The sequence below is a fragment of the Sus scrofa genome, chromosome 12, assembly GCF_054392235.1.
Source record: "Sus scrofa isolate SSC_HxYL_T2T_F1_AM1 chromosome 12, Sscrofa_HxYL_maternal_Yorkshire_Landrace_v2.0, whole genome shotgun sequence".
Taxonomy (NCBI): domain Eukaryota; kingdom Metazoa; phylum Chordata; class Mammalia; order Artiodactyla; family Suidae; genus Sus; species Sus scrofa.
Genome location: NC_139394.1, coordinates 53,531,368 through 53,556,363, shown reverse-complemented (window position 1 = coordinate 53,556,363; position 24,996 = coordinate 53,531,368). Strand labels below are relative to the sequence as shown.

At 42.8% G+C, this 24,996-nt stretch overlaps 1 long non-coding RNA gene and 1 pseudogene across 3 annotated transcripts in view; one reads left to right on the top strand and one right to left on the bottom strand.

Moving 5' to 3' along the window:
* The window catches only part of LOC146398325 (uncharacterized), a 45,267-nt gene that overhangs the window by 20,159 nt on the left and 112 nt on the right, over positions 1-24,996 (bottom strand). Inside the window, exon 1 of one of the 3 annotated variants that reach the window (XR_014821681.1) lies at positions 2,635-2,962. The exons of the other annotated variants lie outside the window; for them this stretch is intronic. This is a non-coding gene — a long non-coding RNA (uncharacterized LOC146398325). Of the gene's footprint in view, positions 1-2,634; positions 2,963-24,996 lie in introns of those variants that run through there. 3 annotated transcript variants of the gene reach the window in all.
* On the top strand, positions 15,069-24,953 carry LOC146398326 (olfactory receptor 1D2-like; annotated as a pseudogene).

The following is a 24,996-nucleotide window of genomic DNA, read 5'->3' as shown; positions in this document are numbered from 1 at the left end:
GTGCATGCATTTGTGAACATCTCTTGTCTATTATTAAACAGAAAAAAATATAAATATCACTACCAGTTATTGGACTTGAGCCTGAATTTCTGTTAAAAATTCAAGAGGGAATTCCTACTGTGGCACAGTGGGTTAGGGATCCTGCATTGCCATAGCTGTGGCGTAGGTCACGGCTCAGGCTCAGATTCAACCCCTGGCCCAAGAACTTCCATACGGCATGACTGAAAAAGAAAAAAATTCAAGAGAAAAACAAAGGGCTTCACATTAACAGCTTGGTCAGAAAAAAAAGAAAAAAAATGCCAAGTTTTTGCTTCCAAATCAAAGGAAATACAATATGATAATGTATTTAATGATTAAGTAATTGACATCTCTTTTGAGCATCCCTTATAAAATATATAGAGGACTCTCTTATGAAATACTTGTTAATATTATACAGATAGAGAGACTGGGTCTGGTGCTGGTAGACACTAATCAACATAGTATTTCTAGAATACTTAGCAGGTGCTTTCTTTTTAGTCGGTCTGAAGAAAAAGTCCATAGAGTCCAGTCATAGAACCTCAGGAGTCCGGATGCTAAGGTTGCAAGATCCCTATGGCATGCACTCTCCAGCCTAACTTACGAAATATGTCTGCAGGTGACTTCAAGGCTTTGGCCAAGGATCATTCACTCTTTCCTTCATTATAGGCATGTGGGAATAGACTCTGTAGTCATCACCTGATTCTGCAACTTCCCTTACGACTTCTCTCAATCTATCCCCCTGAGCCTGAGGGACATTAGTTCCCAGTGTAACCTAGGACATGAAAAAATCATTAATAACAAAGTAAATTTCATTGCTTCTCTGGAACAAATCCCCAAGGAGATCTAGGGAAGGTATTTCTTAATTACTAGCCCTATTTACAGGTAGCAGAGGATGAAAACTCATGCCTTAATCCCATAGGAAGGCTGCCCTGGCCACCACAGCCCAGAAGACCTCTTCCTTCTCTGGCTTCTTTGTTATTTTCACTTCTGAAGTATTTGCTGTCTGAGGTGCATAAGACTGATAACCTACTGTTCCATCCAGTCCAGTTACTGCTTTGGGAACATCACCTCAAAACCAGAGAAGAAGGCTTACAGCAAGCAGCGTTCCTGCTGCAACAATTTTTAAAACAGATAACCTTTAAAATCAGATTTGAAAAGCATCCGGGAGTTTCAGAAGCAACAAAACCTGCATAAATTAAAGCTCCAGAGAGAGAAAGACTCTTCTGATTTGAAGTGAGGTCAACGGGCTAATTTTAAATAGGAGACTAACTATTTGCTGAATCTAGGCACAGACTGAGGCAAAAGATCTCCTCTGGGGAAAGAGAAAGCATCAAAGCCTGTAGCAGGGATACAGTAATGGAATAACCAACGGGAAACTGGAGGAGACACAAACACATGGATTTTTTTTCTCATGGGCCATTTCTGAATCTTGTAGAATCCTAGAGAGCTAGGCTAAGTCTTCTTAAAGGCAAAGCAAAAATGGCCTGCACTCTTTCAGGCCTGAGAATCAAGAACTCATCAATGCATGAGACCTTCTTCAAACATGTCTGACATTTCCATAAAGATTATCTGACAAATTTTGAAGCTTCTTGGACCAAGAGGGTAAAGAGATGAAGAAGAAGAAAAAAACCAAAAAACTCTAAAAAGAGTCCCACATTCTCTTTTAGCGCTGAGGAACTCATCAGATTTTCAATCTAAACTCTGGGAAGAACACACCATAGGAAGCAGTAAACACAGTCTTCCTAAGACTGAAACCTGACCCTGAACCAAAATTAATTCCCAATAATGAAGAGAAAAACCAAAAACAGTGAAGGAGGAGAAGAAGGGGGAGAAGAAGAAGCAAAGATGAGCCTGAAGTTAGAGGTGGCAGATGAGGAAAATACAATAATTGACAGCTGAAAGTGAAAAAGTGATGTATAGTTTTCACCAGAAAATGACACAATGACTAAGAAAAAAAAATAGACATTCCAGAAGTGAAAAATAGAGCATGTAGAACTAAAAACTCATTAGATGAGTTTGACAATAGACTGGAAGTAGCAGGATACAGGATTAATAAACTAGAAGATATGTCAATTCAAAATACCCTAACTGAATCCAAAAATTAAAGAAAAAAAAAAAAACAGAGGAGATCTTAAGAGATACATGGGACATGCACTGAGGGTCTAGTGTACGTATCCTTGGAATCCAGAAAGACCAGGAGATAGAAAATGGAAAAAGATATGAAGTATTTGAGAAGATAATGACCAAATATTTTTCAAAACAATAAAAGGGATACACCACTGATTTAGTTGCTTAGCAAACTCTGCTGTATAAATGCAAACAACGCAAAACAAAACAAAATCTAGGCATACAAGAGTAAACTTCTCAAAACACAAATACAAAGAAAAATCTTAAAGGCAGCTGGAGGTGACAGTGGGGATATTTATCTTCATGGGAATAACAATTAAGAAGATGGTGGAACAGAAGGACTGGAGCTCAACTTCTCGCCTGAAAACAACAAAGTTTACAACCAAATGCTGAGCAATCTTCAACCAAATGGACCAGAAACTTTCAAAAAGCTGTCCTACTCCAAAAGACAAAGAGGAGGCCACATCGAAAGGTAGGAGGGGCAATTACCCCATATAAGCAACCCCATACGAGCCCCACACACTGGAAAGTAACTGTTTCACAGAGACTCACCTACAGGAGTGAGAGTTCTGAGCCCCACATCAAAGCCACATCAAACTACCACATGTGGGGATCTGGCACTGGGAGAAAGAGCTCCCAGAGCATCTGGCATTGAAGGCCAGTGGGGCTTGTGCTCAGGAGCTCCACGAGACTGGGGGAAACGGAGACCCCATTCTTAAAAGGTGCAGACAGACTTTCACATGCACTGGGGCCCAGGGCAAAGCAGCATCTCCACAGGAATCTGGGTTGGACCTGATGGCAGTTCTTGGAAGATCTCCTGAGAAAACAGGGGGTGAATGTGGCTTGTTGTGTGGGAAAGGCACTGGAAGCAAAGCTCTTGGGAATATTCGTCAGCATGCCTTTCTCTGGAGGTGGCCATTTGGGGAAAATCTGGCCCCATCCATCAGCACCGAGAAGCCCCAGGGCAAACAACAATCCAGGCGGGATCACAGCCCCACTCCTCAGTAAACAGGCTGCCTAAAGACCCCCCAGGCACACAGCCACCTCTAATCTCACCCAGAAACAAAGCCCCACCCACCAGAGGGATAGGAATCATCTCCACCTACCAGAGGGCAGGCATCAGTCCCTCCCATCAGGAAGCCTACAGCAAGCCCCCTTACCAACTTGAGCCACAAGGGGGGCAGACACCAGAAGCAAGAGAAGCTACAAATCTATTATCTGTAAAAATATCAAAAACCTATAAAAATGAAAAGACAGAGAACTATAACTCAGATGAGGGAGAAAGGAAAAACCCCAGAAAAACAGCTAAGTGATCAGGAGATTCCAGCCTCCAGGAAAAAGACTAGACCTCTGATGCTGAAGATGATGCAAGACATTGGAAATAAACTGGAGGCTAAGACGGATAATGTACAGGAAACATTGAGCAAAGAAATATAAGATATAAAACTTAAGCAAGAAGAGATGCAAAATACAATAATTGAAATTAAAAAATTCATTAGAAGCAGTCAACAACAGAATACAGGAGGCAGAAGAACGAATATGCGAGGTGGAGGACAGATGGGTGGGAATCATGGATGTGGAACAGAAAAAAAACAATTAAAACAGTAGCTAACTCCACATCAGAAATGATGGAAACCAAAAGACAATGCAATACCATCTTATATATATGGCGAAAGTATTCTCCAAAAATGAATGGAATTTTTGGACAATCATAAAGTGAAGGCGAAAGGATGGTTACTAAATATGGCAAGATTCTAGTAAAATCATGAAAACAGTTTTAAAAATTACTTGCTGCCTGATGGGAGGGGGAGGGAGTGGGAGGGATCAGGAGCTTGGGCTTATCAGACACAACTTAGAATAGATTTACAAGGAGATCCTGCTGAATAGCATTGAGAACTATGTATCTAGACATATGTATCTAGACTATGTATCTAAACTGTAATTGTAATGTATACATGTAAGGATAACCTGACCCCCTTGCTGTACAGTGGGAAAATTAAAAAAAAAATTACTTGTATTGAATTGCAAGAAGTCAAGAAAAAAACCATATATAATAACTTTATACAATGATAAATAATAAAAATATTAGAGTAATTCAAAAGAAAAGACAGGGAAAAAAGAATGTAAAACAGATGGGCAAAATTTTTAATTATATGGTAGATATAATCCAAATATATCAGTAATTAAATAAAACCCAAAAGGTTAAGTACTCCAAATTAAGATTAAAATTTTCTCTTTTTTTAACTTTTTATTTTTATTTATTTATTTTTTTATTTTCCCACTGTACAGCAAGGGGATCTAGTTATCCTTACATGTATACATTACAATTACATTTTTTCCCCTCCCTTTGTTCTGTTGCAACATGAATATCTAGACAAAGTTCTCAATGCTACTCAGCAGGATCTCCTTGTAAATCTATTCTAAGTAGTGTCTGATAAGCCCAAGCTCCCGATCCCTCCCACTCCCTCCCCCTCCCATCAGGCAGCCACAAGTCTCTTCTCCAAGTCCATGATTTTCTTTTCTGAGGAGATGTTCCTTTGTGCTGGATATTAGATTCCAGTTATAAGTGATATCATATGGTATTTGTCTTTGTCTTTCTGGCTCATTTCACTCAGGATGAGATTCTCTAGTTCCATCCATGTTGCTGCAAATGGCATGATGTCATCCTTTTTGATGGCTGAGTAGTATTCCATTGTGTATATATACCACCTCTTCCGAATCCAATCATCTGTCGATGGACATTTGGGTTGTTTCCATGTCCTAGCTATTGTGAATAGTGCTGCAATGAACATGCGGGTGCATGTGTCTCTTTTAAGTAGAGCTTTGTCCGGATAGATGCCCAAGAGTGGGATTGTGGGGTCATATGGAAGTTCTATGTATAGATTTCTAAGGTATCTCCAAACTGTTCTCCATAGTGGCTGTACCAATTTACATTCCCACCAGCAGTGCAGGAGGGTTCCCTTTTCTCCACAGCCCCTCCAGCACTTGTTATTTGTGGATTTATTAATGATGGCCATTCTGACTGGTGTGAGGTGGTATCTCATGGTAGTTTTGATTTGCATTTCTCTTATAATCAACGATGTTGAGCATTTTTTCATGTGTTTGCTGGCCATCTGTGTATCTTCCTTGGAGAACAGTCTATTCAGGTCTTTATGAGCAAACCAAACCCAGCTATATGCTGCTAACAAAAGACACTTAACAAACACAAAGACTCAGAAAGTTTAGAGGATGGGATAAATTACACCCTCTACACAATAATCAAAATAAAATATATTCAATGGAGATGTTTTCAAGGCAAGACGTATTAGTAGAGATAAAGAGGGATATTTTAGCATTAAAAGAGGTTAATCTAGCAGGATAATATCACTATTCTAAATCCATATCTGCCTGAAAAGATAGTTTCAGAGTACAAAAAGCAAAAGAAAAAGGAGAATAAAAGTAAAATCAACAAAGATTAAGTAAAAACTTCAAATAAACAAATACACAATCCTACCATTCTAGCATGAAAGTAATCATAAACCATATGTAAAAAATGGGCCTGGCTGTGTTCCAATAATATTTACTATAAAAAACAAGTGGCAACTATGTTTCACTCACAAGCTATAATCTCTTACTCCTCATTCAGAACAAACATATACAATAGTAAAATATTTAAAGCTTTCTTGAAATACCAGCGATAAAACAAGGGTCATTTATTACATCATTTATTCAACATTGTATTGGAACGTCTAGTTAGTACAAAAGTCAAGAAAGAGAACTAGGGTGTTCCCATCGTGCTGCAGTGGTTAACAATCCAACTAGGAACCATGAGGTTGCGGGTTCAATCCCTGCCCTTGCTCAGTGGGTTAAGGATCCAGCATTGCCATGAGCTGTGGTGTAGGTCGCAGACGCAGCTCAGATCCCTTGCTGCTATGGCTCTGGCGTAGGCTGGAGGCTACAGCTCCGATTACACCCCTAGCCTGGGAACCTCCCATATGCCACGAGATCAGCCCAAGAAATGGCAAAAAGACAAAAAAAAAAGAAAAAGAAAAAGAAAAAGAAAAAGAAAAAGAAAAAAAAGAAAGAAAGAAAGAGAACTAGAAGATGCAGGGACTGAAAAGCAAGAAAAACGTCATTTTTCAGAAACCTAAGCGTAAACATAAAAATGCAATATAATCTACAGTCAACTAATAGAATTAATAGGTGTCTCCAGCAAGATCACCAGATACAAGATCAATATGCAAAAATCAATTGTATTGCTACATTTGAGCAGCAAGTAGAAACTAAATCTTCACAATGTTATCATCTGCCACAGCATTTTAAAAGCATCAAATAACATACATACATATATACATATATATATATATACAAGCTAACAAAAGATGAGGAAGAACTCTACTGAAAACTATGCAATGTTATTGAGATAAATTTTTTAAACCAAAAAGTGAAGAAATACACCACATTCATGGTTTATAAGATGCAATATTGTTAAAAATATCCATTCTCCCCCAAATTAATCTAGTTTAATACAGTACAAACCAAAATCCCAGTAGATCTTTTCAAGGAAACTGACAAGCCTACTTAAAATTTATATGCAACCAGGTGGGATTCATCCCAGGTTCACAAGGTTGGTTCAACATATGCAAATCAATCAACATCATACACCACATTAACAAAAGAAAAGTCAAAAACCACACGATCATCTCAATAGATGCAGAAAAAGCATTTGACAAAGTCCACATCCATTCATGATCAAAACTCTTACCAAGGTGGGTATGGAGGGAACATACCTTGCCCTAATCAAAGCCATTTATGACAAACCCACACTAAATATAATACGCAATGGAGAAAAGCTGAAAGCCCTCCCACTAAAATCTGGAACAAGAAAAGGATGCCCACTCTCACCACTCTTATTCAACATATTACTGGCAGTCCTGGCCACAGCAATCAGACAAACAAAAGAAATAAAAGGCATCCAAACAGGAAGAGAAGAGGTAAAACTGTTGCTTTATGCAGACGACATGATACTATATATAGAAAACCCTAAGGACTCAACCCAAAAACTACTTGAACTGATCAACAAATTCAGCAAAGTAGCAGGATATAAGAGTAACATTCAGAAATCGGTCACATTTCTGGAAAAGAACAATGAAATATTAGAAAAGGAATACAAATCTACAATACCTTTTAAAATGGCACCTCAAAAAAAATCGAAATCCTGGGAATACACTGGACCAAGGAGATGAAAGACTTACATGCTGAGAACTATAAAACATTAATCAAGGAAATGAAAGAAGATGTAAAGAAATGGAAAGCTATTCCATGAGTCTGGGTTGGAAAAATTCATATTTTGAAAATGGCCATGCTACAATCTACAGACTCAATGCAATCCCTATCAAGTTACCCATGATATTTCTCACAGAGCTAGAACAAACAATCCAAAATTTATATGGAACCACAAAAGAACCATAATTGTCAAAGCAATTCTGAAGAACAAAAACCAAGCAGGAGGCATAACTCTCCCAGACTTCAGACAATATTACAAAGCCACAGTTATCAAGACAGTGTGGTACTGGTACCAAGACAGACATACAGAACAATGGAACAGAATAGAGAACCCAGAAAGAAACCCAGACACCTATGGTCAACTAATCTTTGACAAAGGAGGCAAGAACATAAAATGGGAAAAATGACAGTCTTTTCAGCAAGAATTGCTGAAAAACCCGGACAGCTGCATGCAAATCAATGAAACTAGAACACACCCTCACACCATGCACAAAAATAAATTCAAAATGGCTGAAAGTCCTAAATTTAAGACAAGACACCATCAAACTCCTGGAAGAGAACATACGCAAAACATTCCCTGACATCAACCTTACAAACGTTTTCTCAGGTCTCCCAAAGCAACAGAAATAAAAACAAAAATAAACCAATGGGACCTAATCAAACGGACAAGCTTTTACACAGTAAAGGAAACCAAAAAGAACACAAAGAGACAACTTACAGGATGGGAGAAAATCGTGTCAAATGATGCAACTGACAAGGGCTTAATCGCTAAATAATACAAACACCTTATACAACTCAACAGCAAAAAAGCCAATGGAAAAATGGGCAAAAGACCTGAATAGACATTTCTCCAAGGAAGACATACAGATGGCCAACAAGCACATCAAAACATGCTCAACATCCCTGATTATTAGAGAAATGCAAATCAAAACTGCAATGGCAACACTGGATCCTTAACCAAATGAGCCATATGGGAACTCCAAGGTGGATCATTTTAAAATTAAAATCTTCTATTTTTAAATACTCACCATTAATTGAAGAAAAGTCAACCATAAAGTTGAAGAGGTTATTACCACATACATCTGACCAAGAACTCATAACTGGAATGCATAAAGAACTCCTGCAAATCAACAGGAAAGAGATAGGCACACAATAGGAAAATGGGCACAAGCCTTGACCAGGTAATGTACAAAGATGATAAAGCCATACACAATAATTATATGAAAGGGCTTAACTTCATCAGTCATGAGAAATACAAATTAAAACCACAATGAGATGCCGCTACATACCAACTAAAAAGTTCACATTAAAAGGATGCGAAATACCAAATCATGTGAAGAATGTGGAACAAGACGAAAACATTGCCACAAGGAAGATGATAATTACAAAACCAAACAAACACCTGCTCTATTATCCACAATTTCCACTCTTCTGCATAGACACCCAAGAGGAACATGTAGCTTCACTATTCCTGACAGCCAAAATTAGAAACGATAAAAGCCCGTCCATGGTAGAAAGGAGTTTTTAATGGCATATTCACACAAGAAGGAACTCCACAGAGCAATGAAAATGGATGATCTGCAGCCACATCCAACGGTGTGCATGAATCTCACATACATAACGTGGAGTGAAAGAGGCCGACGAGAAAGAGTACAAAGGGGACACTTCCATTTAAGTAAGTGCAAAAACGGGCAAAACCAATTTCTCCTATTAGGACTCCACGGAGTGACTGCCCTGCAGGAACCGTGACTAGAAGAAACCATGACAGGATTTCTGCAGGGCTAGTGATGTGTTTTTTAAGGGACTGCTGGCTCCTCAACATCTGCTCCGTTTGTAAAAAATCCTGCCAAATTTCTCATCCTTGGTTCTAGATCCAAAAACGTTCTAAGTATCATTGTTTTTCAGTCTGTGTCTGATTCTTATACTATCTGTAGTCCCCGTATGTTTTCAGCTGTTGGTTCTTGCTTTAGGAATCTTATCCCCTTGTGTGCCTGCTTGTCATTGGGTATGTGCCAGATACTGAGTATTAAAAAAAAAAAATTTTTAAGAGAAATCATTTGAGGTCTAAGACGGCATTATCGTCCACCAAGTGGGATTTTTTTCACTTGGTTTTGCTTAGTACTTGGAGTCGCCAGCAATCTGGAATCATTGAAATTCAAGGTCACTTCTTGAGATTGCTCAGGACTCCTGATGCCTCAAAGCCAGGCGACGACGCATGTGTGATGTTTTCTTCGATTATGGTTTACCCTTACACCTAGGGCACCCTTAGGATTGATGCCCAACGTGGAGTTGGTTTACTCCTTGTAGATAAGGCCATTTCCCAAGACCCTGGCTTAGAGATATTAACTTTGGAGCAATTATCCAGGTTCATCTCAACAAGCTGTCTGGGGACTGCATCTCTAAGGCCTCTCCAAAACTGACAAATAGGCCTGATGTGGCTCCAGTTCAGCTCCCTTCTTCAGGAGCCTGGTATCCAGGGGTCAGTTTGCAGCTTCCTCAAGCTCATCAGAACATCCACAGACCTACGTTCTTCTATGTAGGCACAGAAAATCCAGGCACCAGTTCCCTCCTTCCCAATTTCAGAAGCTGGGATGAATCACCAAGGTCCATGCAGAAACAATGCCTTACGGCCCTATATGTCTTGACGGAATTTTCATCCTGTGTAGAAGGAAAGTAGAAGCAACAGAAACAGGCAACCCAGAGACCACCATGGAACAGTGGGTAGGGTCTGCACATTTCAGAAATACTCATATTTTCCCTCTCTCTCTCTCCCTCCCTCTCTCTGTGTGTGTGTGTCCCCTTTCTTATCTTCTCTCCATTTACTCTCTCGCGCCCTCTCTCAAAACCATACTCACTGATAAACTGCATATAATCCAACTCCTTAGTACTTACAGGTAATTAGCAATCCCTCCAATCTTGTTAGCACTCTATACTTTCCAAAGGGCTGTCACAAGCCCTGCTGCACATGATTCTCAAAAAGGTAAGAAAGCCTTTTCAGGTGAAATGAAGAGCTCAAGGAGGTTGCATGCCCTCCTCAGGGCCCTTCAGCTAGATGGCAGCACAGCAGGTGCAAAAGGACAGTTTTCTAATGCTGACTTTGGACCCCTTTTTTCCATGCTGCCTCCACACCATCTCCCCTCTCCACCCAGCCACACTGCGGAGGGGTTTGTGTCTCTAAAACCAGCGGACCACATACATTTTCAGAACCCACTCACTCTTACAAACAAAAAACAGCATTTCCCAAAGTGTATAATCAGAACTACCAAGTGCTTTCAAAAAGGGCTTTGTTCCCAAAACAGAGCCAGTATTTCAAGGAAAGGGGTCAGAAAACAGACTTTTCGTTTTCAAGCAGCACAGGTGATTGCCAATGCACATTAAAGTGTGGGAAACTACTGTCTTGAGGGCTAGGGCAGGGGTAGAGACTCCTCGGGGTTCCTCTGACTTTTCCCAGCCCTCATGCCTGCCTCCCTCCCGTCAGGCAGATGCCCCAGAGGCTCCTGAATCCGGGCAACGGACTGTGAAAAGAGGTCATTTCTGATAAGGTCTGAGGAAGGGAAAGACCTTTGACTCCATCGCAGGAACAGGGGTGGCCAGGTGTGTTCACGGTCGGGGTCACTAAGTCTGTCACCATGATGCACTTTTTCATTCTCAGGTCAGTTTGGGGATCTTGGGACGAGCCCATCAGGTCCCTCCTGTCACTGAAACTCCTTGCTTTTCCAACAGACAAGCAGCCTCTTCAACGCGAAGCTTCACGTACGTACTATCAGAGATAAACACACATATGTATGCTTCTGTCTGATTATACTTTAAGATAAATCCTTAAAACTGGGAATGCTCAGAGTGACATCCTTTTTAAGAGCTTATAACATGGAATGTCAAGTTTCCCTCTTGTACCCAGTTATTTCCTTGCATCAGATATAAAACTGCCTGTTCCCCCCACCTTTTTATCAGTAGTGAAGCTATATGTTGGTGCATGTTTTTGTTGACCTGGACTTTCTTCTTTTATGAATTGCATGTTTGTGTCCGCTGCTATTTTCCCACAGTGGGGGGTGGTGATAATTTCACTATCAGTTTATACGAGGTCTTTATTGGGACTACTAAGCCTTTGTCTACCACACATATGGCAAGTATTTTTCTCTTTTGTCACTTTTTTGTTGTGTTTAGTTATTTTATTTATGATGTTTCAACAGGGGAACATAATTTTTCATTGTGTTTTCTATGAATGAATTTCTTTTCTTTTGTTGCTTATGCTTATGGTGCCAGAGCTGAGATTCCTTCACCAAATTCAACATCATGAAGGCTGTCCTATGTTTTCTTCTATGAGTTTTATACTTTTGGCTCTCCCATTGAAATCTTTGATCCATTTCATATTCATTTTTGCGTATTCTGTGAGTTAAGGGTCTGCCTTTGGTAGGTGGCTATCCTGGGGTCCCAACACTATTGGGTGAATCTTTCCCGCAAGTGATTTTGGCATACTTGTTGAAAATCAGCCAACCACAGACACAGGCATTTGTTTACAGACTCTCATTCTACTCCATCGATCTACAGGTTTATCTTTGTGCTGGTACCATATTGTCTTCATTTCTGTTGCTTGGTAGTAAGTCCTAAACTTGGGACATGGGAGTTCCCCAGTTAGATTGTTTTTTTTCCAAGGTTGTTTTGGCCACTCTGGAGATCTATCCTGGAAAAGCTTTCAATGGCACTTGGAAAAAATCTTTTTCTCTTGTTGTTGGCCAGAGTGTTGATTAGATACGGTTGATTCATGGTGTTGTTCAAGTCTTCTGTTGCCTTGTTGATCTTCTGCCTAGTTGTTCTATCCACTATGGAAAGTGTGATGTTGAATTCTCCACCTATTCGCTTTCAATTATATATTTCTCCTTTTTTGCCTTGTCTATTGTGGTGCATATGTGTCTCTAATTCTTATACTTTGCTGATCAATCTACCCTTTTCTCATGATAAAATGCCCCCCTTATCTCTAGTAACATTTCTAATTGAAGCCTATTTTTCATCCCTAAATCTACTTTGATATTTAAAGACTAATGTACAGACAGCCTAGGGTTTCAATGGCTGCTGTTAGGGTTAGGGTTAGGGTTAGGGTTAGGGTTATATGTTTTCCCATCCTCTCACGTTCAACATTTCCTGCAAAATCTTCAAAGATGTTCTTCAGTAGATGTTTTGCACATCTTTACCCTCAGGACCACTTCCACAGCCTTCAAGTCCTTCCACCAAAGTGCCACTGGGGAATGGGTCAGTGAGCTCCTCATACTGTCATGACAAAAGTCAAACACCAAATCCATTACATTTTTGAAATTCATACTCTTATTTTGCACTCAAAAGCAAAACTTCATGACAGAGGAGCATGCTCTTTTGAAAGGGGCAACGTCCTCCTCCCATTAATACCATGAAGAAATTTATTGTAGGTTTTGTCTTCGATAACAAACGTCTTGTGCATGAAAGGATTATTCACTTGAATACTTGCAACAGTACCCCTTTTAGTCTATCTAGTCTGCTCAAAACACTAGTTAAAACTGTTGCGTCATTTGCAAAGAGGCAGCTTGGGGTTTACTATGGGCTCACGGGTAGGAAATGCTAATTATTCTTCAAAATCTACTATAAATCCCAAGAAGTAGTGCAGGAAAAATAAAGAAAAAAATGAAGATTCTTATGAAATGAGGGCAGACATAGATTTTAGATTGGAAAAGACAGTCTAAGTCAGAGAAATTAATAAAGGAGAAACATCCTTCAGATATCAAATAATACAAACATCGAAATGTGAAGAGCTTTTATCTATTTCCGTGTAGTGGAATTCAATGTAATTCCCAAATAGAACCGGATAAACATCCTTGAAGATTAAAGAAAATATTACGCAGGTAGAAAGATGTTATTCAAGGAGGAAAAAAGCAGGTAATAAATTACAATGCTGACATTTAGAGAGTTCTCTATCACACTGTTGAGTGAATAAAGACGACTGAAAGAAAAGAACGTATGCTCACCAAAATGTTAATAGCGGTTACATGGCAGAATTTAGGGTGGCATTTACTTTTTAAAAAATTTCATTAAAGTATATTAGATTTCCACTGGTCTCTCAACTTCCACTGTACACCAAAGTGACCCAGCCACATATACATACATATACACACATCCTGTCTTTTATACTACCTTCCATCATGTTCTAACCCAAGAGACTGGACACAGTTCCCTAGGCTGTACAAGAGGACCCCATTACTTCTCCGTTTTACATGTAATAGTTTTCATCTACCAACCCTAAACACCCTGTCCATTCCCTTCTATCTCCCCTCCCCCCGGCAAACACAGGTCTGTTCTCTCACACTAAGTGAAGTGAGTCACAAAGAGAAAGACAAATACCATATGATATCACTGATATGTGGACATTCACTTTTTTCAATTAAAATTGTTCTTTATCACTGGAATTAGTTACACTGGAATGTACTGTTTAGAATCAATAGAGGAGCAATGCATTAAAGGCTACCCATGCGAGTTTTTTTAAAAAGTGCATCTTAAACTGTTGAAGAACTTTCAACAAATTCCAAATGGCAGAAATCGACAATAAGTGAATCTAAGTTTAAGATGGAAGATAATGCAAACACATCATATCAAAAAGGTGATAAAGATGGCACATAAGAAAGGAAACTACAGATAAACCTCATTTGTAACTATGACTACAAAAGGCTAAATGCAACAACTGCAAATCGATTTCAGTATTTTATGCTGGGAGTGGAAATGCATTTCAACATTACCAGAGCTGTTCACGCAGCAGGCACTGAAAAGTCATTGGATTAAAAGTGAAAAGACACACCTAATTATTAAAATATCATGAGCAAAGTACAAACAGAAGGATAGTTGCTGCATAGAGACACCCTCTTGTGCTTAAACCTTTCAAGGCTCTTTACTGCACTTGAGGAAACTTTTTCCATCTTAACAAGGCTCTGAAGGACCTGAACCCTGCTTACACGACAAGCCCATATCTCACCACTCTCCTCTTCACCCCAACCACACTGACCCATATTTAATTCTTTAAATACAACAGCCTATGGTTCACACGAAGTAATGGAGTCATAAAGAGCAAGGTAACTTACCAGAGGCTTCTCAGCTAGAATGTGTCAGAGAGCCCAGACTTTATTTCGAGTTTTTTGAAATCCCCTGTTTATCTCTAGGAGCATTGCAGTTGATTGTTTTCAGGTTCCCACATGGATAATCCTATCAGCAAATCAGGAGAGTTTTTCCATTTCCGTTCCAATACGTTCACTTTTCCCCTCGTCCATTGTATAACATCAGCTTCTCACAGTGCCGACATCTATTTTAAATATCATTGAAACCTATATGATATCATAACACACTAATCTGTAAGCCCTTAGGTAAGTTGTAATAGGGTGTGATTTAAAATAAAACATAAGTGCAATTCCGATAATACTGAGTATGCTAGATTAGAGCTTTCTGGAATGACTAAAGTGCATGAAGATTTCCATGTTCTGTTTTGGTGTCTATTACTACATTAACTCATACTAAAAATAGTACAAAATGTAGCCTAGGATATTGTTAATGATAAGAAACAGTTGAAAGGCTTATTTGAATGCTCTTATTCACTTAAGGGCACACAGGTAAACACCGGTTGGTGGTGTTGGCGGTAAGTTGGAAAAATGGATGGAAGCAATCACAGCAGGGTCTCCGAGTTCCTACTCCTGGGGATCTCAGAGAGTCCTGGGCAGCAGCGGGTCCTGTTTTGGATGTTCCTGTCCATGTACTGGTCACGGTGGTGGGAAATATGCTCATCATCCTGGCCATCGGCTCTGACTCCCGTCTGCACACCCCCATGTACTTCTTCCTGGCCAACCTCTCCTCCACTGACCTCTTCTTCGTCACCAACACCATCCCCAAGATGCTGGTGAACCTTCAGTCCCAGAACAAAGCTATCTCATATGCAGGGTGTCTGACACAGCTCTACTTCCTGGTCTCCTTGGTGACCCTGGACAACCTCATCCTGGCCACAATGGCATTTGACCGCTATGTGGCCATCTGCCAACCCCTCCACTATGTCACCGTCATGAGCCCTGGGCTCTGTGTTTCACTCCTCGCCTTGTGTTGGGCACTCTCTGTCCTCTACGGCCTCAGCCACACCCTCCTCATGACCAGGGTGACCTTCTGTGGGTCCCAGAAGATCCACTACATCTTCTGTGAGATGTATGTCCTGCTGAGGCTGGCCTGTTCCAACACCCAAGTCAATCACACAGTGCTGATTGCCACAGGAGCCTTCATCTTCCTCACCCCCTTCGGGTTCATGATCACGTCCTACGTCCGGATTGTCAGAGCCATCCTCCAAATACCCTCAGCCTCGAGCAAATACAAAGCCTTCTCCACCTGTGCCTCCCATCTGGCTGTGGTCTCCCTCTTCTATGGGACACTCTGCATGGTCTATCTGCAGCCCCTCCACACCTACTCCATGAAGGACTCAGTGGCCACAGTCATGTATGCGGTGGTGACCCCCATGATGAACCCTTTCATCTACAGCCTGAGGAACAAGGACATGCATGGGGCTCTGGGAAGACTCCTCTTAGGGAAAGTCTTCCCGAGGTTGGCATGAGGATAATTTTGGAAAGTGCATTAAGGTAGAGATTGGGGATTCCCTTCACCATGTGCAAGGCATTATCCCATGTGGGATACAGCATAGATCCAGCTCACAATGAGCTCGTGTGTCTGTGATGAAATAAAGACATGAACATGTAACCCAAGGTCCACCTAAGCTCACCAGCCTTGGCAATAAGTCAGGTCTCTCTAACACTAATAGGAGAGTTTGTAGGAAACCTCCTTCAGCTTCGCCTGACACAAGACCACAGTCCCAGCCTTATTCAGAGAGACCCACGTATGGTTTAGTGGGTCTCTCGTGTTCTCCTACACACAATCACTCATATTTCTTCTTGAAGGAGCCTGCTGCCTGCAGGCCATTCATAGACTAAACCTGGCACTACATCTACTGCAGGTACCCTGGGTGAGGCCATGCCTTTCCTGATACTCTGCCAGGCCCCACTCCCATGCTTCAGTTCTGACCCACAGTCCCTCTCACACAGCCCCTGGCCTTCAGGCAAGAACTGCAAGATATTCCTCTCTTTTGCTCTGGGGTGATTTTCATTCCTTGGGCTCCAAAGTAATACTGCCTCTCTTGCCTTTTTCCTGCCTTCTTCTTCTCTGAGAGAAGGCAGACTTTGTCCTTGGGAAGTCCTTCCTGCCCCTTCTTTCTGGGGCTCCTCCCCTCCCACCTCTTCCTCATTCCCTCAAAACAAAACTCTCAAGCTTATCAACACATGCTCACAACGAGATGTGAGGGTGGAGGCAGCACACGGGGAGGAGGTCATTGGGAGACTCAATCTCTATTTAGGTTCTATAATTCCGACACCAACTCTGATACGTGCGTGTTTTTCTACAACACTAAGCCATTCTCTTATGCTGTCGGGGTACCCTGCACTTCAACTCAATTCTGACACTATCTACCTGGAGATGGTGTCAGATCCCACTGGATAACAGCTCAGCACTCCCATCTCCACCCCCACCACTTCAGGTGCCAATCACAAGTCCAAGTTCTCATTTGCACTTTTGACTGACCAGGTGTATACAGGAGATTCCCACAACCCATTCTTTGAGTTCAATCAATTTGCCACAGCAGCTCAGAAAACTTCGGGAAAACATTTTACTTGCACATTTACAAGCTTATTCTAAACAGACACACTCGGGAACAGTCAGATGGAAGAGACCCACCAGGCAAGGTACGTGGGAAGAGACATGGAACTTCCATGCCCTCTCTGGGGATACCACTCTACCTGAATCTCCACAGGTCACCCACCCAGAAGTTGTGTGACCATATGGTCATGGTCGTATTAACAAAGGAGGCAACAATATACAACGGGGATAAGATGGTCTCTTCAGTAAGGGGTGCTCGGAAAACCAGACAGTTACATGTAAGTGAATGAAACTCGTACATTTCCTCATACCATACACAAAAACACAATTAAAAGGGATTAAAGACCCTGATGTAAGACCTGAACTATAAACTTCCCAGAAGAAAGAAGAGGTAGTACACTCTTTGACATGGGTCTGAACAATATCTTATGTTTCCTCAAGCAAGGAAACAAAAGCAAAAAGAAACAACTGGTATTTCATCAACCTTAAATGTTTTCACACAATAAAGGAAACTATCGACAAAATGAAAAGATAGCCTGCTGAATGGAAGAAGACATTTGTATGATATGTCTGATAAGGAGTTAGTATCCAAAATATATAGAGAACTCATACAACTCAATATTTATTTAAGGATTAAAAAAGAGGAAAAGAACTTGAGGAGGCGTTTTTCAAAAGAAGGCATCTAGATGGCAAACAGCACAGGAGAAGATGAGCAGCATCACGAATCATCAGGGAAATGCAAACCAAAATCTCAATGAGATATCACCTCTCATCTGTCAGAATGGATGGCTAGTGCCCGAAAGACAGCAAGTAACAAGTATTGGCAGAGATGGAATGAGGAGGGAGCCCTTGGGCACGGCTGTAAATTGGTACAGCCACTATGGAAGACAATACGAGATTCCTCAAAAAATTAAAAATAGAACTACCATATGATCCAGCAAATCCACTCCTGGGTATTTCCTCAAAAAAAAAAAAATGAAAAGGCTGATTCTAAAAGATACATGGGCCCAACATTAATAGCAGCATTGTTTACAATACTCAAGAATAGAGAATAACCTAAGTTGCCAACAACAGATGAATGGATAAGATGTGGTACACAATAGAATATTACTCAGCCAAAAACTCATGGCCAGTTCGTTGCCTCTGACACACGGAATGCACTCTGAGCTGGAAACCCAGATTGATGGCAGGCACCGTGAGAAAGATGGCCACCACTTCTGAGGAGAAATCCTCGTGGTCCTGATTGCTTTTTCAGAGAGCTTTCTCTCACACAGAGAGACATGGCTCTCTGAGGAGAAATTCAGTGTGGGCAGCTCGAGTCTCACAACTCAGTGCCAACACCTGCCACATGGCAGGTTCCTTGCCAAAGACACACGGAATGCAATCTGAGCAGGAAACTCAGATTAGCAGCCTCCCTCAGAATGCCAGTCACCACCTATGAGGAGAAATCCATAAGCGCTGACTTCTTCTTCAGACATCTAGCTTTTGCACAGAGAAACAGACCTCTCTGGGGAGAAATTCAGGGTGCACAGCTCGCTTTTCACTCAGAGACACACACCTGCCTCCCGACAACTGCCATGTGTCAGATCCTTCACCTCGGATAGAGAGAAAGCCCTCTGAGCAAGAAACCCAGATTGCTGGCAGGCACCCTGAGAATAATGGTCAGCACTTCTGAGGAGAAATCCTCGTGGTCCTGATTGCTTTTTCAGAGACCTCTCTCTCTCTCACAGAGGGACATGGCTCTCTGAGGAGAAACTCAGTGTGGACAGCTCAGGTCTCACGAAGAGACACACAACTTGAGGCCAACAACCGCCTCAAGGCCAGGTCTTTGCCTTGGACACAGGGAATGTCCTCTGAGCAAGATACCCAGATTGCCGGCAGACTCCCTCAGAATGCCAGTCAGCACCTTTGAGGAGAAATCCCCAAGGGCTTGACTTCTTCTTCAGACAACTCTCTTTTTCGCACAGAGACAGGGCTCTCTGTAGAGAAGTTCAGGATGGACAGCTCATCTTTCAATCAGAGAGAAACAGCACTCTCTGAACAATGCCTCCTGCAGAGATCTTCACGTCAGTCGCAGACAGACAGTGCACGCTGTGAAGACACCTCAGATTGCCAGCACGCTGCCTCAGAAAGCCAGTCAGCACCAAGGTGGAGAATCCACAGAGGGCCTCCCTCCTTCTTCAGACAGCGCTCTTTTTCACAGACAGACACACCTCTCTGAGGAGAATATCAGAGTGGACAGCTCGCTTTTCACTCAGAAACACACTACTACCTCGACAACAGCCAGGTGTCCGCTCCTTCACCTCGGATAGAAAGAAAGCCATCTGAGCAGGAAGCCCAGATTGCACACAGGCTCCCCAAGAATGCCAGTCAGACTTAGGAGAAGAAATCCTCATGGGCCTGAATCCTTTTTCAGAGAGTTCTCTTTCACACAGAGAGACACAGCTCTCTGAGGAGAAATTCAGTGTGGACAGCTTGAGTCTCACTAAGAGACACACAACTCGATGCCAACACCTGCCTCATGGCAGGTTCATTGCCTCTGGCCCAGGGAATGCAATCTGAGCAGGAAACCCTGATTGCCGGCAGGCTCCCTCAGAATGCCAGTCAGCACCTCTGGGGAGAAATCCTCTTGGGTATGCCTTCTTTTTCAGACAGCACTCTTTCAGAGACAGACATGGCTCTCAGAGGAGAAATTCAGTATGTACAGCTCAGCTCTCACTAAAAGGCACACAACTCAATGCCAACACCAGCTACATGGCCAGTTCTTTGCCTCAGACACAGGGAACGCACACTGAGCAGGAAACCCAGATTGCCCGCAGGCTCCCTTAGAATGCCAGTCAGCACTTTTGAGGAGAAATCCCCAAGGGCCTGACTTCTACTTCAGACACTCGATTTTTCACAGAGATGGACCTCTCTGGGGAGAAGTTCAGGGTGGACAGCTTGCTTCTCACTCAGAGACACACAACTGCCTGGCAACCACTGCCGAAGGGCCAGTTCTACACCTCCAATAGATAGAGGGCACTCTGAGCAGGGAAATCATATTGCTAGTATGCTCCCTCAGAATGCCAGTCAGCACCCATGAGGAGAAATCCTCAAGGGCCTGAATCATATTCAGACAGCCCTCTTTTTGACAGAGAGGCAGAACTCTCAGAGGAGAAATTCAGTGTGGACAGCTCTCTATTCAATCAAAGACAAACAGCACTCTGTGGACAATGTCTGATACAGATTTCTTTACGTGACCCGGAGAAGGACACGCTATGCAGGAATCTCAGATTGCCGGCATGCTGCCTCAGAAAGCTAGTCAGCACCACTGAGGAGAAGCCCCTGAGGGCCTGCCTCCTTCTTCAGACAGCCCTGTTTTTCACAGAGAGACACACCTTGCTGAGGAGAAATTCAGGGTGGACAGTCCGCTTCTCACTCAGAGACACTCAACTGCCTTCTGAGAACTGCCGGATGGCCAGTCTTTGGCTTCGGACAGGGAGAAAGCACTCGGAGCAGGAAACCCAGCTTGCCAGCAGGCTCCCTAAAAATGCTGGTAAGTGCCTATGAGGAGAAATCCTCAAGGGCCTGTATCTCTTTCAAACAGCCTTCTTTTTCACAGAGAGACAGACCTCTCTGAGGAGAAATTCAGGGTGGACAGCTCACTTTTCACTAAGAGACACACAGCTGCCTGCCAACAAAGGCCAGATGGCCGTTTCTTCACCTCCGACAGATAGAACGCACTCTGAGCAAGAAAACCAGATTGCGGGTATGCTCCCTCAGAATGCCAGTCAGCACCTGTGAGCAGAAATCCTCACAGGCCTGAATCTTTTTCAGACAGCCCTCTTTTTCACAGAGAGACAGGACTCTCTGACCAGAATTCTTCCTGGATGGCTCATTTTTCAGTCAGAGACAAATTTCTCTGAGAGAACAAGTGCTTGATCACGATTTTTGCACCTCAGCCAGACTGAATGCATTCTGACCAGGAAAGCCAGATTGCTGGCACACTCCCTGAGAAAGCCAATCACCACCTATGAGGTGAAAACCCCAAGTGCCCGATTCTTCTTCAGACAGACTGCTTCTTCACAGAGAGACAGGACTCTCTTGCAACAATTGCAGCATGAACAGCTCACTTTTCAGTCAGGACAAACAGCACAATGAGGACATTTTCTGCACCTCAGCTAGAGATAATGCCTTCTGAGGATTAATCCCAGAGTGCTATTTCTTTACCTCAGAAGAAACATCATCTCCTTATGAGGAGAGGCCCAGTTCCCAATGGTCTTATCGACAAAGACTCATGCTCTGAGATTTAAAGATACATGTACAGCTCTCATTGTCAGATACACAGCCCTCCATCAGGTGAACTGCTCCTGGTTCCATCCTAGCCTTTCCACACAAAGACAGTGCTAAGAGAACACAAAGTATTGTTTGTCAGCTTTAGCAAAGAAAAAGAGGTCCTCCGAGAAAACAAATGGCCAATGCCTAGCCCTCTGGCTTACCCAGGGATACACAGTTTTCTGAATAAAGAAGACTAGAGGGCACACTTTTCCTCTGTCAAAGAGTATTAGCTAATAGGAGACAGACTCACAGGCAGCCCTAGGCAGCCCTCACCTTCAGACAGAGGGAGCCATCTCTGAGAAGAAAGTTGGAATCAACAGCTCATTTTTGAGAAACACACAAACAGCTCTATAATATGTGTACAATGGCTGCTGTCTTACCTCAGATAGAGAAAACACACTCTGAGGAGAAATAACTGATTAGGAATCGTCTCCCTCAGAAAGGGAGACAGCCCTTTATGAGAAGAAGCCCTGAGTCGCCTGTCCTATTCTTCTTCTGACTGAGAACAAACTCTGACATAAAAAAAAAATGCGATGCCCAACTCTCTTTGGCACACAAAGAGACAGCTTTGTATAAGGTGAACTGCCAGAGGAGCAGCTCACCTCCTGCCACATGTAGACCATGCTAACAAAAAAACAAAATTCTTGAAGTAGATAGTTCTTCTCGAGGAGAAAGAATACCTTCCATGAGGAAAAGTGCCCTATGGATACCTTCCTGGTCATCCAGAGAAACAGAGCTCTCTGAGAGGAAAGGCAGGAGGGGTGGATCTCCCTCGAACATCTAAAGCAGCTCTCCAGGAAGAGACAGGCTCCACAGCCAGCCCTCTTCTTCACAGAGAGACAGGGCTGTCTGAGGAAAAATTCAGCATGGATAGCTCATTTTTCAGTCAGAGACACACAGCTCTATGCCAACTTGTGCCTGATGGCCAGTTCTTTACCTCAGATGGAAAGAGTGCACTCTGAAGAGAAATGACAGAGTGCCAGCCCTTTCCCTCCAAAGGGAGTCAGCACTCCATGAGGAGAAACCCAGTGTCCAACAGTCTTTATAGACAAGGACAAAGGGTTCTGAGAAGTGAAGACACATGTACACTCTTTTTCTCAGAGAAGGAGACAGCTCACCACCAGGTAAACTGCTCCTGGCTCCAACTTCATCCATACAAAGACAGCGCTGAGAGAGCACAAAGTTTTATTGGTCAGAATGCTTTAGCAAGGAAAAAGAAGGACCTCCAAGAAAACAAATGACAAGTCCTCTGGCTCATCCAGAGAAACAGAGCTTCCTGAGGAAAAAAGACAGGAGGGCAGACCTCCTCTCTGTCAAAGACTGCTTCTAGGAGGAGACACACTGGCAGGATCCCTCTTCTTCAGACAGAGGGAGCCCTCTGAGGAGAAAGTTGGTACCAACAGCTCATTTTTCAGATACCCACAAAGAGCTCTATGAAACATGCACTACGGCTGCTACCTTACCTCAGACAGAGAAAACACACTCTGAGAAGAAATGACCAGTTGGGAACCATCTTCCTCAGAAAGGGACACGGCGATTTAAGAGGAGAAAACCCAAATGGCCGGTCTTCTTCTTCAAACTGAGAACAAGCTGTCTGAGGTGAAAAACTTGATGTCCAACCCCCTTTTGCACACAGAGAGACCACTGTATACAAGGTGAAACTGTCGGAGGCGCAGCTCACCTTCTTCAACATGCAGACAGTGCTGACAAAACAAAAATTCTTGATGGTAGATAAGTCTTCTCAAAGAGGAAGATTACCTTCCATAAGTTAAAAAAATGCCCTATGGACAGCCTTCTTGGTCTTCCAGAGAAACTAGGCTCTTCTAGCAGAAAGACAAGCGTGGCTGACCTTCCCCTCCATTAAAGGTAACTCCCTAGGAGAAGACAGATGCCACAGCCAACCCTGTTCTTCTGAGAGACAGTGCGCATGGAGGTATAATTCAGGATGCCCAGCTCAGTTTGCAATCAGAGACACACAGCTCTGTTCCTAGAAGTGCCAGATAGCCCATTCTTCACCTTAGATAAGGAAAATGTACTCTCAGGAGAAATGCCACGTTGCCAGTACTCTACCTCAGAAAGGGAGCCAGCACTTTCTGCGGAGAAACATTGACTTGCCTCTCTACTTCCTCAGACCAAGAACAAACTGTCTGACAGAATAATGTGATGCCCAGCTTTCTTTTTCTCACCGGGAGACAGCTCTCTCTAAGGTCATACACCAGAGGCTCAGCAGGCCTCCTTCCACAGATAAAGGGTGCAGACAGAAAACAAAATCATGATGTCTATGTCTTTTTGTTTGTTTGTTTGTTTGTTTGTTTGTTGTCTTTTCTAGGGCCACTTCCCGTGGCATATGGAGGTTCCCAGGCTAGGGGTCCCAATCGGAGCTGCAGCCACCGGCCTATACCACAGCCCACGGCAACGTGGGATCCAAGCCGCGTCTGCAACCTACACCACAGCTCATGGCAATGCCCGATCTTTAACCCATTGAGCGAGGCCAGGGATCGAACCCGCAACCTCATGGTTCCTAGTTGGATTCGTTAACCACTGCACTACGACGGGAACTCTCTAGGTATGTTTTTTCAATGAACAAGACCCTATTTCATGAGGAAAAATGCCCAGTGGACACCCCTCTGGGTCATCCAGAGTATCTGAGATCTCTGAGGAGAAGGAAGGAGGAGCTATTTCCCCTTTCATCAAAGGTAGCTTTCTAGGAGAATACATGTTCCACAAGCCTCCCTTCTTTTTCAGATAGAGACAGTGCTCTCGGAGCAGAAAGGACGGTATGGACATTCCATCCATTTTTCATTTTTCAGTCAAAGACACACAGCTTTGTGCTGTAAGTGCCTGACAGCCAGTTCTTCACTTCGGACAGTAAAAATGCGCTCTGAGGATAAACGCCATACTGCCAATACTCTATCTTAGAAAGGCATTCAGTGCTTTAGGAGGAGAAATCCAGTGGCCAACTTTCTTCTTCATATAAAGTGTTGTGCAAGGTATAAAAGATGCCTGGTACTTTTTTTTTAGTGTTAGACAGCTCCCTATAAGTCGAAATGTCAGAGGCTCAAACCTCTTTTTCTTTTTTTTTTTCCTTTATCAGCTGCACACAAGTTACATGGACGCTTCCAGGCCAGGGATTGAATCCAAACTGGAGCTATGTCACAGCTGCAGCAATGCTGGATCCTTAGCCCACTGTGCTGGGCTACAGACTGAACCAGAGACAAGCCAGATCATAACCCACTGTGCCACAGTGGGAACTCCTTTCAAACTTCCTTTTTCAGCTCAAAGGCAGCACTGATAGAGCACAAATCCTTGTCTGTCGGGATGCTTTAGCAAACAGAGGCAGCGCTCTATGATGACAAATAGCCAATGACCAGCCCTCTTGCTCACAGAGGTTTCTGGGGAGAAAGGCAGGAACCTCCCCTCAGTCAAAGAGAGCTCTCCAGGAGGGAACAGACTATGCAGCCAGCCCTCTCTCTCATAAAGTGACAGAACTCTATGAAGAGAAATTCGAGATGGACAGCTTACCTTTCTGGTACTGACACGAAGCTCTATGAAGAGAGGTAAACGATGGCCATTTCCTTA